The following is a 17118-nucleotide window of genomic DNA, read 5'->3' as shown; positions in this document are numbered from 1 at the left end:
GTCTAGCTGAGTAGAAAGGGTAGAGCTGAGGGCAGTAATCTGATCATCAAGACTAGGTAGAGAGGAGAGGGAGGCGAGGTGGGGTGTGAGGTGCTCAGAAAGATGGATCGGTCAAGAGAGCGGAGATCTCTGTGAGGGACTAATATGGATTTACAGGGGACAGGAATGTGAGAGGGGAGGCAAGTGAGAAGATTATGATCAGAGAGTGGGATTTCAGAGCCGGTGAGGGTGGACACAGTGCAGCGATAGGAGATCAATCAATCAATCAATCAATCGTATTTATTGAGCGCTTACTATGTGCAGAGCACTGTACTAAGCGCTTGGGAAGTACAAATTGGCATCACATAGAGACAGTCCCTACCCAACAGTGGGCTCACAGTCTAAAAGGGGGAGACAGAGAACAGAACCAAACATACCAACAAAATAAAATAAGTAGGATAGAAATGTACAAGTAAAATAAATAAATAAATAGATAAATAGAGTAATAAATATGTACAACCATATATACATATATACAGGTGCTGTGGGGAAGGGAAGGAGGTAAGACGGGAGGATGGAGAGGGGGACGAGGGGGAGAGGAAAGAAGGGGCTCAGTCTGAGAAGGCCTCCTGGAGGAGGTGAGCTCTCAGCAGGGCCTTGAAGGGAGGAAGAGAGCTAGCTTGGCGGATGGGCAGAGGGAGGGCATTCCAGGCCCGGGGGATGACGTGGGCCGGGGGTCGATGGCGGGACAGGCGAGAGCGAGGTACAGTGAGGAGATTAGTGGTGGAGGAGCGGAGGGTGCGGGCTGGGCAGTAGAAGGAGAGAAGGGAGGTGAGGTAGGAGGGGGCGAGGTGATGGAGAGATATGATGGAGGTCGAGGGTATGACCAAGTTGTTGAGTCGGTGAGGTGGGGTGGGGCAAGAGGTTGGCAGCGTCGAGGAGAGATAGAAGGCAGGCGGCAGAGGAGTCATCAGGAATATCCATGTGGATGTTGAAGTATCCGAGGATCAGAGTGAGCATGGAAAAGGAGAGACGGAAGGTGAGGAAAGGGTCAAAATCATTAAAGAAGTTGGAGGTGGGGCCGGGGGCGCGGTAGATGACAGCTACAAGAATCTGGAGGGGGTGGTAGAGGCGAATAATGTGGGCTTCAAAGGAAGGGAAGGAAAGGGTAGGGGGAGGAAGGATAGTGTGAAAGCGACATTGGGGGGCAAGAAGGAAACCGATACCTCCTCCTTTTCCGGTGAGTCTGGGGGAGTGGGAGAAGAAGAGGCCTCCACTGGAGAGAGCAGCAGAAGAGACCGTGTCGTCCGGAGACAACCATGTTTCAGTTAGGGCGAGGAGGAGTAGAGAGCTGGAAAGGAATAGGTCCAGGATGAAAGGGATCTTACTTAAAACGGAGCGGGGGTTTCAGAGGCCACACTTGGCAGCAGCTGTCGAGGGAGGGGAGGGAGGGGGAAGGGTGCGAGGGGTGGGGAGTGTTTGGATTGGGATGAGTTGGCGGGGGCCTAGGCGGGGAGAGTGGGAAGAGGGATGGCAATGGGAAACTGGGATGGGGTGGGGGATGGGGGGAAACTGGGATGGGGTGGGGGCCGGGAGAAGGCGAGGGAGGGGGCCGGGAGGGAGGAGTGGAGGACTGGCACTGGTACAGAGGGATCCTTGGTAGGGTGTGAGGGGGAGTGGTCTTGGTGGGTGAGAGGGAGGGAAAAAGCTGGGTGGGAGAGGGGAAGGGGAAGGTGAGCAATGGGAATGGCAGTTGGGAACAAAGGAATTGAAAGTTCATTGTGAGGTCAGCATGGCGAGTGACAGTACAGCGGGAGGTTAACAGTTGAGATGCAGAAGCAATAAAACAGTAGCAATGATATAAGTAGGTGATGGCATCACAGGGGGTAGTTAAGCAATTAACATGCTATGGCAATAATAAAATTGGCAGATAATGATTTCACAAAGAGCAGATACAAACTGTTATGTGCTGGAGTAGGGTGGGCCTGTTAAGGGGGTCAGGGAGCAGAGATACCTGTTGAGAGGATTGAACAGCCAACTAGCATGGGAGGGCTGAGCAGGTGCCAATGAGGTTGTCCTTAATGTAACTTGGTGATAACAAGGGCCTTTTTCCCGGGGTTGGGAGGGGGGAAGAGTCAGTCAGGACCGGACCGGGAATGGGGGGCATGGGGGGCACTTTAAGGATGATCGCTTAAATGGGGGGTTGGAAGCAGGGGGCGTCTATAGGGGCGCTCTGAGGAGAGGAGCCTTCCGGGAGCAGCGGGGGCCACACGGTGTAATTGCGGGCAGGCGGGCCTCTATGGAACGGAGTCCCGGGCGTCCATGGTGGGCCTCTCTGGCACTCTGAGGAGAGGATCCTTCCGGGAGCAGCAAGGCCGCGCGGTGAGATGGCGGACGAGCCTCTCGGGAAAGGAGTCCCGGGCGTCTATGGCGGCGCTCTGAGGAGAGGATCCTTCCGGGAGCAGCGGGGGCCACGTGGTTTGATGGCGGGCGGGCCTCTCGGGAACGGAGTCCCTGCGACTATGGCGGCGCTCACATGGATGACCCACAACATCTGCCAGTAGATCTCACCTTTCAGTAGAGAGATAATTTTATGGGAATTTGTCCAATAATTACCACGTTGATACCTCGTTTAATGAAAGGTCCCATTTTATTTCAACAGAAACTGTTTCTAGAATACTTCATGACTGGAAGAAACCAGACCACTGTAATGGAATTCATTCTTTGGGGTCAACTGGGAATGCCACCCTTTGGGCTGTCCTCTTTGTGACATTCCTAGGGATAGATGTTGTGACTTTAATCAGAAACGTCAGTATCATCTTGCTAATTAAAGTCAGTTCCAAGCTTTATACCCCAATGTACTTTTTCCTCAGCCATTTGGCTGCTGTTGAAATTGAGTATTCCTCCTGTGTAACACAAGTAATGCTTGGAGCCTTCTTGGCTTATCTCTACACAATGCCTTTGGTCAGTTGTATTGCTCTGCTGTGTTCTGCAGTGACCTTTGGGACAACTGAATGCTTCTTATTGGCTGCTATGGCTTGTGACTGATATGTGGCTTTTGGTAGCCCACTACTGTACTCTGGCAAAATATCTGACAAGGTCTGCATCCTGCTGGTAGCTATTTCCTACAGCTACCAGGTTGTGTGACTGCTTGGACATTTACCAGTTGCTTATTAAATGTACATTTTTGTGGACCTAATCAGATAAACCACTTTTTCTGTGATTTTGCTCCACTGCTGAAACGTTCTTGTTCAGACATTTCAGTTATTAAAATCATTACTTCTATCTTCTTGGGGTCAATAGTAGTGGTCACCATACTTGTCATAGTAATTTCTTGCATATACATCGTCTTAACAATCATGAGGATAAACTCAAGGGAAGGGAAACACAAACCTTTCTCCACTTGTACCTCCCACCTCACTGCTGTCACTCTGTACTACGGGACCATCACTTTCATATATGTGATGCCCAAATCCAGTTACTCAATCAGTCAGAATAAAGCAGTGGCTGTGTTCTACACTATTATGAGCCTAAGGAACAAGGACGTTAAGGAGGCCCTGGGAAAACAGGAAAACAGGAAAACGTTCTCTTAATCATGATGACGCTTTGGCAGTGTTACAATGAGGGATATTCCCAGGTCTGTTTATTGAAGTTATATGAAGACCTTTCAAATCAGTCATATAAGTATGAATGTCCCTTCAGATCTCCATTGTTGCCCACCCACCACCCTGGTGTAGAATTTTATTCAACATCAAGATCTTGAAATAATTCATTTTTTAGAAAAAGTTATGCTATGATTACATTGAAATTCAAAATGATGTATCTTCAGACCTTTCTCACCACCACCGTTATTGCTACAATACTAAGAAGAATAGGAAGGAGTAACGGCATAGCTTGTACTAGCTTGGGAGCACGAACCATGTTTTAATTACAGGTTTTAGTGAACTGTAAATGCTTTCATAACCTAAATTTAAATTTGAGATGAAGTTATCAGTGATGATGAATTGTGCAATGTATTGAACCTCATGTAAACCAGACATACAAATATATCTTTATGTCTAGAGAATTAGAATAATTGGCTCATTAATGAAATTACAAGAGCCTATGACAATTGTATTTGATGTGGGCAAGGGAGGTGTCTATCAATTCTGTTGTACTGCACTCGTACAAGCACGTAGAACAACACTATGCACACAGTAAGTGCTCAATAAATACCAGTGTTGATTATGTAACCATATGGGACTAAGTCACAAATGATAATAATGATGACACTTGTTAAGCACTTACTATGTACCAAGCACTGTTCTAAGCCCTGGGATAGATACAAGGTGGTCAGGTTGTCCCACTTAGGGCTTATAGTCTTAATCTCCGTTTTTCAGATGAGGTAACAGAGGCACAGAGAAGTTAAGTGACTTGCTCAAAGTACCAAAACTGACAAATGGTGGTGCCAGGACTTGAACCCACAAACTCTGACTCTCAATAATAATAATAATAATAATAATAATAATAATAATGGCACTTATTAAGCGCTTACTATTTGCAAAGAACTGTTCTAAACCCTGGGGAGGTTACAAGGTAATCAGACTGTCCCACATGAGGCTCACAATCTTAATCCCCATTTAACAGATGAGGTCACTGAGGGCCAGAGAAGTTAAGTGATTTGCCCAAGATCACACAGCGGACTAGTGGTGGAGCTGGGATTAGGACCCAGGACCTCTGACTCCCAAGCCCATGCTCTTTCCACTGAGCCATGCTACTCCTCGTCTCCCACTCCCTTCTGCATCACCCTGACTTGCTCCCTTTGTTCTTCCCCCGCTTCCCAACCCCACACCACTCGGGTCCAGATCTATCATTTATTTGTATTGATAATAACGATGGTATTTGTTAAATGCTTACTAAGTGCCAAACAGTGTTCTAAGAGCTGGGGTAGATACAAGGTCATAGGGTTGTTCTAAGTGGGGCTCGCAGACTTCAAACCCATTTTGCAGATGAGGGAACTGAGGCACAGAGAAATGAAGTGACTTGCCCAAAGTCACCTAGCTGACAAGTGGTGGAGCCGGGATTAGAACCCACGGCTTCTGACTCCCAAACCCATGCTCTTTCCACTAAGGCATGCTGCATCTCTAGGAACATTCACATGCCTTAGAGTGCCACAAGGTTACTGAGGGGCTAATTATCAAGTGAAAACCAATAATCAAAATTGATTGGAAAGACTTTTTTTTCAGCATCTCACAGAGCACACAGATATAACATTGCCAGCTGACTGTCAAATCTCTCTAGTTATTTTGCTTATGCAGATATTTCTTCTCTTGTCTTGTGCTGTCAAGTCACCCCCGACCCATAGCAGTACAATGGACACATCTCTCCCAGAGTGTCCTACCTCCATCTGCAATTGTTCTGGTAGTGTATCCGGAGAGTTTTCTTGATTAAAGTACAGAAGTAGTTTACTATTGCCTCCTTCTGAGAAGTAAACTTGGGTATCTGGCCTCGACTCTTTCCCATGTCGTTGCTGCCCAGCACAGCAGGTTTTAGTGTTACTTATTGCAGATTGACTTCCACTTGTTAGCCACTGCCCAAGCTAGGAATGGAATGGGTATGCCTCCGCTTGACTCTTCCTCCTATAGTTGCGACTGGTTGAGTACTGGAAACTCCCCAGGTGTGACCCTGACTGTGGACAAAGTTCTAAGATATCTTTTTTTTAAATTTCCTTCTACAGTTGTAGTGATTTACAATGCCTTTAAAAAAACAACTTTTTTAATAGAAATTGATGGAGTAGCTCAGAAGAAAGTGTGTTAAATATTACCTTTCCAATCAGAATATGTAGGAGGCAACACTAATAATCTAAGGCACCAAATCGATATTCATGGAAGTGGCTCTGAGAACCTTGTGTCCCCAGTTCCTTCTCAAGTCCTCCCTTAGTTAGTTCTGATGTTTCCCACTTTATTCAGAGACTTTGACAATTTGAGACCACTCTTCTTGCTCTGCCTTTTGTTTAGATTTTAGCAGTCTTTTCGCACTGGTTTGCTTGGGGAGCTTTCAACTGACCTGACCTAAATGAAACCTTCTGACCCCATCTCCCTCCTACCCTTCCTCTCAAAACTCTTTGAGTGAGCCGACTACACTTGCTGCCTCGAACTCCTTTCCTCCAATTCTTTCCTGGACCCCTTCCAATCTGGCTTCCATCCCCTTCACTCCACTGAAACCACCCTCTCATAAGTCACCACTGACCTCCTCCTTGACAAATCCAACTGCTCCTATTCTATCCTAATCCTCCTTGACCTCTCAGGTGCCTTCGACACTGAGGACCATCCCCTTCTCCTTAATACTTTATCCAACCTTGGCTTCACTGACTCCATCCTCTCCTGGTCCTCCTCATGTCTCTGGTCATTCATTCTCAGTCTCCTTTGCGGGCTCCTCCTCCCCCTCCCATCCTCTAACTGTAGGGGTCCCTCAAGTTTCAGTTCTTGGTCGCCTTATATTCTCCATCTACACTCACTCCCTTGGAGAACTCATTTGCACCCACGGCTTCAACTATCATCTCTATATGGATGATACCCAAATCTATATCTCCTCCCCTGTTCAACCTCCCTCCCTCCAAGCTCGCATCTCCTGCCTTCAGAACATCTCTACTTGGTCGTCCTCCCGCTATCTCAAACTCAACAAGTCCAAGACAGAGCTCCTTGTCCTCCCTCCCAAATCCAGTCCGCTCTCAAATTTTCCCAATGCTGTAGATGGCACAACTACCCTTCCTGTCTCACAAGCCCATAACCTTGGTGTCATCCATGACACTGCTCTTTCATTCACCCCACATACCCAACAGTCACTAAATCCTGTCAGTCTCACCTTTATAACATCACCAAGATCCTTCCTGTTCTATCCATCCAAACCACTACCACGTTAGTACAATCTCTCATCCTATCCCGACTGGATTACTGTGTCAGCCTCCTTTCTGACCTCCCTACTTCCTGCCTATCTCCACTTCAGTCCATACTTCACTCCGCTTACCAGATTATCTTTTTATAGAAACGTTCACGGCATGTCACCCTCCATCCTCAGAAACCTCCAGTGATTGCCTACCCACCTCCATATTAAACAAAAACTCCTCACTATTGGCTTTAAAGCTCTCCATCACCTTGCTCTTTCTTACCTCATCTCCTTTCTCTTCTTATACATTCCAGCCCATACACTCCACTCCTCTAGTACTAACCTTCTCACTGTGCCTCGTTCTCACATGTTTCACCACCGAACCCTGGCCCAAGTCCTACTTCTGGGCTGGAACACCCTGCCTCTTCAAAATCTGCCAGTCACTCTTCCCCGCTTCAAAGCTCTACTGAAGGCATACCTCCTCCAAGAGGTCTTCCCAGACTAAGCCCCCTTTTCCTCAGCCCCCCCTTCCCTTTTGCATCACCTTGACTCTTTCCCTTTGTTCTTCACCCGCTTACCCCCCCCAGAGAAATTATGTATACATGTATATATATATAATTCTATGTATTGATATTGATGCCTGTTTACTTGTTTTGATGTGAGAAGTAGCGAGGCTCAGTGGAAAGAGCATGGGGTTGAGAGCCAGAGGTCATGGGTTCCAATCCAGGCTCCACCACTTCTCAGCTGTGTGACTTCAGGCAAGTCACTTAACTTCTCTGTGCCTCAGTTACCTCATCTGTAAAATGGGGATTAAGACTGTGAGCCCCACGTTGGACAACCTGATCACCTTGTACCCCCACCCCCAGCACTTAGAACAATGCTTCGCACATAGTAAGCACTTAACAAATGTCATTATTATTATTATTATTATTATTAGTAGTAGTAGTAGTAGTAGTAGTAGTAGTAGTAGTAGTAGTAGTAGTAGTATGTCTATCTACCCCCCCGCTCGACTGTAAGCCCATTGCTCATTGCGGGCAGGGATGGTTTCTCTTTATTGTTGTATTGTACTTTCCAAGAGGTTAGTACAATGCTTGGCACACGGTAAGTGCTCAAAAAATGTGAATAAATGAATGAATGAATGAACATATCCAAAATATACTCATTCCACAATGGAGTTTCTTTTATTGTCTTCCCTTCCCCACCACCCTTTTCACTCACTCTGTCATTGTATCTGAAGCAGGCCTCTATGTTTGCCACACCCAGTGGAGTTTATTTTGCTTCCCTGAGTTGAGGAAATGCTTGAAAGGTAACTCTAGAGTATGAGGGGAGAAGTGGAAAAGCAGAGAAGCAGAGAAGAGTGTGGCTCAGTGGAAAGAGCACAGGCTTTGGAGTCAGAGGCCATGGGTTCAAATCCTGGTTCCACCAATTGTCAGCTGTGTGACTTTGGGCAGTCACTTAACTTCTCTGTGCTTCAGTTACCTCATCTGTAAAATGGGAATTAAGACTGTGAGCCCCCCGTGGGACAATTTGATCACCTTGTAACCTCCCCAGCGCTTAGAACAGTGCTTTGCACATTAGTAAGTGCTTAATCAATGCTATAAAATAATGGCTTCCTTCTCTCTCTTTCTGTTCCCATCCAGCCTGGGTTGCCCAACAGGGCAAGAAATTACCCCAAACTCTAAATGCAGCCACAGTCTCGTTTGATAGTTAATGAGAAGGGGAGGTGTCCTTTGTCCACTTAAATATGTACTTCCCTCACCTCCCTCTTCCATGCAGGAAAATGAGGTAATTTGGAAAGGCACTAGCTGGCTATAGCCCCAACAATATTATTCTCCAAAATCCACTTGGACTGCTTGCTCTAACATGAGTCATTTCCCTATCTAACCCTTAAAATAAATAAATATAAGTTCATCTGATAAAGACCAAAGCACCAAATTCTCTTGATGACCAAATATATTTTTCATGTTCGGAATAGTTCGCATTATTTTTCACTTTTGATTTCAGTCCTAATTAAAAATACAATCAAATACTGGCAAGCCAAATAAACACAAAATTTAAATTACATCATCCCCACCTCTTCTAAAGTCTAAAGGGACTTTGCATGCTTGTGACTCAGGCAGTCCTGGGAATACAGCTGAGCTTCAAATATTCCACCTCTAAATGTAGCAAATGAAATACAACTAGTTTCATCCGGTTGTGATCCATCTGGACTTCTTTCCTCTTCTTTCCAGAGGTAAGTAGGGGTTTGACTGGGATTTTGATTGTCGGAGTAAAAGATGAAGTATAATAATGGGATTTATAGGGGAGTCCTATATCAAACAGATTCACATGAATTCAAATGAATTTTCAGAACAACCTCATAGTTTCTTGATGTCTCAACTCTCAATCTATAAGAAGTACTGTTAGAAAAGATGTTATTTCATTTTTCATGGCAAAAAATCTCCATGTTAAAATTGGAGATGCTGCTGATTTATGGCACTGATTCCATTTCATTGGCCTCATGAGCTGAGTTATTCAGTCAACACTCACAGTCGGGAGAGCTACCAAGAGTAATAATAATTATGGAATTTTTAAAATCCTGATTTCTCTCCTTCTCTGCAGTCCCCTATGCACTCAGGACTTATTTACTTGGATGTTCCACCGATTCCTCAAACTTAACATGTCCACAACAGAAATCCTTATTTTCTCTCCAGTCCCTATCATCAATCAATTTATTCATTCATTCACATTTATTGAGCGCTTACTGTGTGCAGAGCACTGTACTAAGCGCTTGGGAAGTACAAGTTGGCAACATATAGAGACAGTCCCTACCCAACAGTGGGCTCACAGTCTAAAAGGGGGGGGGGGGGGGCTCCCCATGACTTTCCCATCACTGTAGCTAGCACCACCATCTGCCCTGTCTCACAAGCCTGTAACCTCATGTTTTTCATTCAACTCACATATTCAATCTGTTCCCAAATCCACCCAGTCCAACCTTCACAACACCACTAATATCCACCCTTTCCTTTCCATCCAAACTGCTATCACGTTAATCCAAGCACTTATCCTATACTGCCGTGATTACTGCATCAGCCTCCTTGCTGACTTCCCTGCTGCCTGTCCCTCCCAGTCCATACTTCACTCTTCCCCCAGACCATTTTTCTACAAAAATGTTCAGACCGTTTCCCCATTTCTCAACCTACAGTGACTGCCCATCTACTTCCACATCAAACAGAAACTCCATTCCATAGGCTTTAAAGCACTCAATCACCTTGTCCCTACCTAACTGATAATTCTGATAATTGAATATCCCAAAGCAAGATATCTGATAATAATAATAATAATGACATTTTATTAAGCACTTACTATGTGCAAAGGTGCAAAGCACTGTTCTAAGAACTGAGGAGGTTACAAGGTGATCAGGTTGTCCCAAATGGGGCTCACAGTCTTCATCCCCATTTTACAGTTGAAGTAATGGAGGCACAGAGAAGTTGTGACCTGCCCAAAGTCACACAGCTGACAAGTGGAGGACACGGGATTTGAATCCATGATCTCTGATTCCAAAGCCCAGGCTCTTTCCACTGAGCCACGTTGCTTATCGTGCTCTGTATGATTGTGATCCCATTATTGAACCCCTTGATTCATAGCCTGAGGAACAAAGATACTTTGGTTTGTCCTCAGAAAAAATGGATGATATAAAATTGTTGTCCTAGTATAGTTCATTATTTTTTACAGACGCTCTGAAAATAGCTTGGAAAATTTTGTATGAGTAGAGATGAAAATGCAGATCCATGAGATTTTTTTAAGCAAAATTGAAAGGTTTTAGCGGTAGATTGATAATAGTGAGAAATTTCCATTTTGCTCTTGGTCTGGGAGCCCAGGTTTCTAGGACTTGCTAAGATTTGGAAGGGAAATCAATCATTTGATTGATGATGTTTAATTGGGTGCCTACAACATGCAGAGTGCTAAGTTTGTAATTAGATTTCTCAAATTGAACCTAATAAACTATTTGTAATGCTCTTCATGAAACTGCTCTAATATCTCTCATAGCTGTACCTCCTTTTAGCACTTCCCACCTCAGAGTGAAAATGCCAGGGATAGACACAATGAAAATCAGCAGACATGGTTGCTTTTCTAAAGGAGGTTGCAATCTAAGTTGGGAAAAGACACAGACATGGAAGGGTTCAACTCTCAAAAGCTACCAAAGTGCCTAAAACCCCCAAATAAGCCAATAGCAACAAATCAGATACAAAGCCCTCAATAAATATGATTAATTGATTGATCCAAACACAAGCACAAACAGCTAGCAGCCTTCCCAGGAGCTAAAGGTGATTCAGTGCATGTCAGCATTCTAAACAGAATTGAAGCATACTTTCCTCTTATATCCTCTGCAAATAATCTTCTTGGTTACCAGTTAAAAATATCATAGCGTTTTGAGGATGCTTATTCTAATCCTTTCCATGATCTTAAGGGTATTCATTTTATTGTTAATTCTGGGAATAACACTGGGGATAGCATTATGCTTTTGGGATTCAATCCCAGTGCAACACAGAACCTAATATACCCATGTCTGGGTGGTTCCCTTTCAATATTCTCAGAACTTGAGGTGAGATAAAAAAATATTAATTATAATAATGGTTTTTGTTAAACCCTTACTATGTGTCAGGCACTGTACAAAGTGCTGGGCTGCATACAAGAAAATCAGGTTGAACAAAGTCCCTGTCCCATGGAAGGCTCACAGTCTTAATCCCCATTTTACAGATGAGCCACAGTGAAGTGAAGTGACTTACCCAAGGTCACACAGCAGATCAGTGATGGAGCTGGGATTGGAATAATATTAATAATAATTATAATATTGTCTGTCCAATTGTTTTGTTTTGTTTTCTGTCTCCCCCTTTCTTGACTGTGAGCCCTTTGTTGGGTAGGGATTGTCTCTATTAGTTGCCAAACTTTACTTTCCAGGCACTTAGTGTACTGCTTGCACACAGTAAGTGCTTAATAAATACACTTGAATGAATGAATGAATATTTGTTCAGCATTTATATGTGCCAGGCATTGTACTACATACTGAGGTGAATACAAACCAATCGGGTTGGACACAGTCCCTGTCCCACATAGGGCTCAAACTTTCAATCCCCATTTTAAAGATGGAATAACTGAGGCACAGAGAAGTGAAATGACTTACCCCAGGTCACACAGCTCAAGTGGCGGAGCTGGAATTAGAACCCATGACCTTTTGACTTCATGGCTTGTGCTCTGTCCACTACACCATGCTGCCTTGCAATGAGTCAGGCAGGCTCTGTAAATTCCCAGAAATTGATCTATTAGGCTTATTTTAATTGTTTAAGATGCCTAATTGATCCATTAGGTGAGGTTTCTCCAATAACTAATACATGTGTAAATCAAATGAATAGAAATGCTGACTGTGCAGATAGGTTTGGGAATCTATTGATAAATAAGGTAGTCAGGGGGATAAATTCAAATGTCAATGCTCCTATCGAGTTGATTGCAAGTTGCCTTAATCTTGTTTACTGAAGCAGGGAGTATACGTAATTGCCCATGTGTTTCTCAATTATTTCAACAAAATATCTACAATTTTAGTGATTTGAATTATGCAATGCTGAGGTAATTCAATTCCACTGAACCTGGAGGCAAAGCTGATAAAGTCCACAGTGAGAATCAGATTAGCTAAGGGCCTCTGGGAACCCAAGAAATGGGAAAGAAAAATAAAAGAAGGTACAGGAAATAAGAGATATGGACATTAGAATGCAGGGATGCAGGAACCATACACATTCCAAGTCATAATACTCCTCTAAGACTTGGAAAAACTGGAATTTATTTCATGTCATTCATTATTACTGAAATGGGAGAAATTTATTTATGGAACCAGGAAGCTGAACATGTTCCTTAACTTGTTCCTCTGACAATGCAGAGCCTCACTTAAAACTATCCCTAACAGAAAAAAATTGATGCTATTTTTAAATACTTCCAGTGGGGAGAAATTGTCCCCTCGTGTAATGCATAAATACCCTCAGGAAATTGAAACTGGGAATCATGAAGGGTATTTTGTTGGGGCCATTGATGAGGGTTCTCCTCTCACGGAAGCACCTGGAGAGTTTCCAGTACTCCACCAGTTTCAGGTACAGGAGGGAGAGTCAAGTAGAGGCCTACACATTCAATTCCTAGCTTGGGCAGTGGCTAGCGAGTGGAAGGTAATCTGCTACTTAATAATGATTTGCACACAGCTATAATTCTATTTATTATGATGGTTTTGAAATCTACTTGTTTTGTTTTGTTGACTGTCTCCCCCCTCTGGACTGTGAGCCCATTATTGTGTAGGGACCGTCTCTATATATTGCCAACTTGTATTTCCCAAGCACCTAGTACAATGCTCTGCACACAGTAAGCACTCAATAAATATGATTGAATGAATGAATGAATTAATGCTAAAAGTCAAACCTCACCCATGCTGGGCAGCAGCAGCATGGGGGAGAGTGGAGGAAGGACACTCAAGTATACTGCATGGAAGTTGGAAATGGTGAACCACTTCTTTATTTTTACCCAGGAAACAGTATGGATACACTACCAGAACGATTGCAGATGGAGAGCGGGGCATCCTGAGAGAGATGTGTCCATGGTGTCACTATGGGTCAGAAATGACTCGATGGCATAAGACAAGTGTTGAGGGTTGGGATCATGTATACATATTCCAGTGTACCCTCCTAAGCACTTAATAGAGGGACTGCACTCAATAAATACTATTGATTGATTGAAACTTTATCTTGCTTTCTAAAGTCATTTTTTGTTATCTTGACTTTAACCATTTTTTTCTACTACAGTGTCTCCTATTTTAAAAAAACTGTATTCTTTCTGGAAGCTTTCCTATGAATTGTGGATACCCTTCTGTACTGTTGTGTTTTAATTTAGTCTCCAGTTTCATCTCTCAAGAAAGAATTCTTTCTTTTTGGATTGACAAATGATCCATTGGCCCAGATTGCCCTCTTTGGGCTGTTTCTAGTGACCTACATGGTCACCCTTTTGAGGAACATTATTTTTCTCTTAGCCACTTGTCCTTCACATATGTGTGTAAGTCCTCAACACCACTTCTAAGTTACTTGAGAACAAACTTTTGGAGATGAAATAATTTCATATATGGAGTGTGCTGTCTAATTCTTTATCAATAATATCTTTGGACCAGCTAAGTGCTCTCTTTAGACCATGATGGCATGTAATCAGTATGTAGCCATCTGCCCCCGCTAGCTTATCCAATGACTATGTCTACGATATTGCATGTCCTTAGGCTAGTAGTCTTCTATTTAGGAAATTTGTTAATCAATCAGTTAATAAAATTTATTTAGTGCTTACTATGCACAGAACAGCATATAAGGGAGTTTTATTCATTTATATTAATCTTCAGCAGACCCAATGTTATCATCATTTATTTCTGTGATTTCCCCACCTTATTGAAGCTTCCCTGCTCTCGCAAGACATTTACTAAAATAATTCCTTTAGTTTTAGAGGCCCTTATAATTCTACCCACTCGGGGAACTCAGTTGCTTTTTCTTATAGATTCTTTTGGCCAGTCTCAGAATTAAATTATCTGAGGGGTTGAAAATCTTTTAACCCCTGTGCCTCTCATTTGAACACAGTCAACTTATCCTAAAGATCTTCAGCTACCAGGAAGGGCCCTGGGCACATAAATGTCTGTTTAGGGCTCCATCCATCATTATAAAATCTAGTCTATCCTGTTTTTAGACATCTTTCATAGTGCATGCATGACGTTTCTGGAACTGATTCAGGTTCTTCCCATATTTCTCTTTGGTGTGTAAGCTTGTGGTGGGTAGGAAATGTGTCCGTTATATTGTTGTATTGTACTCTCCCAAGAACTTAGTTCAATACCGTGCACACAGTAAGTGTTCAAGTATTAATAATAATGAGAATAATAATACTATTTATTGTATTTGTTAAGCACTTAGTATGTACCAGGCACTCTTCTAAGGCACTGGGGTAGACACAAAATAGTCGGGTTGGTCACCGCCCCACATAGGGCTCAGAGTTTTAATCAATATTTAACAGATGAGACAACTGAGGGACAGAGAAGTGATGTGAGTAGCCCAAGGTCGCACAGAAGACAATTGGCAGAGCCAGGATTAGAACCCATGGCCTTCTGACTCCCAGGCCCATGTTCTAACCACTTCACCACGCTGCTCTACAATTAGAGAAGCAGCGTGGCTCAGTGGAAAGAGCCCAGGCTTGGAAGTCAGAGGTCATGGGTTCGAATCCTTGCTCTGCCACATGTCTGCTGTGTGACCTTGGGCAAGTCATTTAACTTCTCTGAGCCTCTGTTCCCTCATCTGTAAAATGGGGATTAAGACTGTGAGCACCAAGTGGGACAACCTGGTCATCTTGTTCCCCTCCCAGCGCTTAGAACAGTGCTTTGCACATAGTAAGCGTTTAACAAATGCCATCATCATTATTATTAATATGGTTCATTCACCCAGTCGTATTTACTTAGTGCTTACTGTGTGCAGAGCACTTACTAAGCTCTTAGGAGAGTACAATACAACATAAACAGACACATTCCCTGCCCACAGCAAACTTACAGTCTAGAGGTCGGGAGATGGACTTTAATATAAATAAATAAATTTCAGATATGTACATAAATTCTGTGGGGCTGGGAGAGGGGAAGAACGAAGGGAGCAAGTCAGCGGGATGCAGAAGGAAGTGGGTGACAAGGAAAGGGGGGGCTTAGTCAGGATCAATCCTCCTAAATCTAATTAACATACCTTTCAGTAGAGTGAAATTTTTAAGGGAATTAATCAAATAATTACCACGTTGATCTCTCATTTAATGAAAAAGCCCCCTTTTGTCTCAACAGAATCTGTTTCGAGAATACCTCATGGCTGGCCAAAAGCACAGCACCATTACGGAATTCATTCTTTTGGGGTTAATCAGTGAGGCCACCTTTCGTGCTGTCCTCTTTTGACATTCCTTGGGATCTATATGGTGACCTTACTGGGAAATCTCAGCATCATCATGTTAATTAGGGTCAGTTCCAAATTTTATACCGCAATGTACTTCTACCTCAGCCATGTGGCTGCTGTTGATATTGGGTATTCTTCCTGCGTGACACCAGCAATGCTTGGAGGCTTCTTGGCTGATCTCTGCACCATGCCTTTGGCAAATTGTGTTGTTCAGGTATTTTACATACTGACTTTTGGAACAGCCGAGTGCTTCCTGCTTGCTGCTGTGGCTTATGACCGATACGTAGCTGTGTGTAGCCAACAGCTCTACTCTGTCAAAATGTCCGACAAATTCTGCATCCTTCTGGTAGTTGCTTCCTATATAGGTGGTTTTGTGAATGCTTGGACATTTACCAGTTGCTTATTAAATATACATTTCTGTGGACCTAATCAGATAAACCACTTTTTCTGTGATTTGTCTCCTTTATTGAAATTTTCTTTTTCAGACATTTCGGGTATTAAAATCATTCCTCTGTCTCCTCAGGGTCAATAATAGTGTTCACCATGCTTGTCATAGTCATTTCTTATGTATATATTCTCTTGGAAATCCTGAGGATGAACTCAAAGGAAGGGAAGCACAAAGCTTTCTCCACATGCCCACTTAACTGCTGTCACGCTGTACTATGGGACCATCACTTTCATTCATGTGATGCCCAAATCCCGTTACTCCGTAGAGCAGGACAAAGTGGTGTCTGTGCTCTACCCCATTATGATCCCCATGCTGAATCCTCTGATCTATAGCCTGAGGAACAAGGATGTTTAAGAGGCCCTTAAAAAGGTGATTGATAAGAAAAAAATTTCCTTAACTATAATGATGCATTGATACCGTTATAATGAGGGATTCATAAAGAAGGCAAGTATCCAGGGTTCCTTTATTGACTTTTGCTGATGAGCTTTTTAACCATTCATATTCATTCGAATGTATCTTCATATCTCCCTCCTACCCCCAACGAAGGCCTAGAATCTTTCCAAATTCAAGTATATCTTCAGGACATGTAGTTATGGAAAAAGACAGATTTTGATAACATTGAAAATGCACCCAAATATCTCTGAACCTTAAACTATTCTCATCACCGTTGTCATTGCCACAATCCTGAGAAGAATAAGGAGTAACAGCACAGTCTGTAGAATCCTGGGAAAATGGAACATGCTTCAGTTATAGACCTTAGTGAACTGTAAATTATTTTATCACCTGAATTTGAGGTGCAACTGTCAATGAAGAATTGTCCTATGAATCGAACCTCGTGTCAACCAATAATACAAATATATTCTT

The 17118-nt window shown here is 43.3% G+C and overlaps 2 pseudogenes; both read left to right on the top strand.

Annotated features, from left to right (window-relative positions):
- The first annotated feature begins 2662 nt into the window (after positions 1-2662).
- On the top strand, positions 2663-3572 carry LOC119921472 (annotated as a pseudogene).
- A 5-nt stretch (positions 3573-3577) lies between these two features.
- LOC119921329 lies at positions 3578-16668 on the top strand (annotated as a pseudogene).
- The last annotated feature ends 450 nt before the right edge of the window (positions 16669-17118 follow it).

Source organism: Tachyglossus aculeatus (assembly GCF_015852505.1).
Source record: "Tachyglossus aculeatus isolate mTacAcu1 chromosome 12 unlocalized genomic scaffold, mTacAcu1.pri SUPER_6_unloc_2, whole genome shotgun sequence".
In the NCBI taxonomy this organism is placed as follows: Eukaryota; Metazoa; Chordata; class Mammalia; order Monotremata; family Tachyglossidae; genus Tachyglossus; species Tachyglossus aculeatus.
The sequence above is the reverse complement of the archived record's forward strand: the minus strand, read 5'-3'. Positions and strand labels throughout refer to the sequence as shown.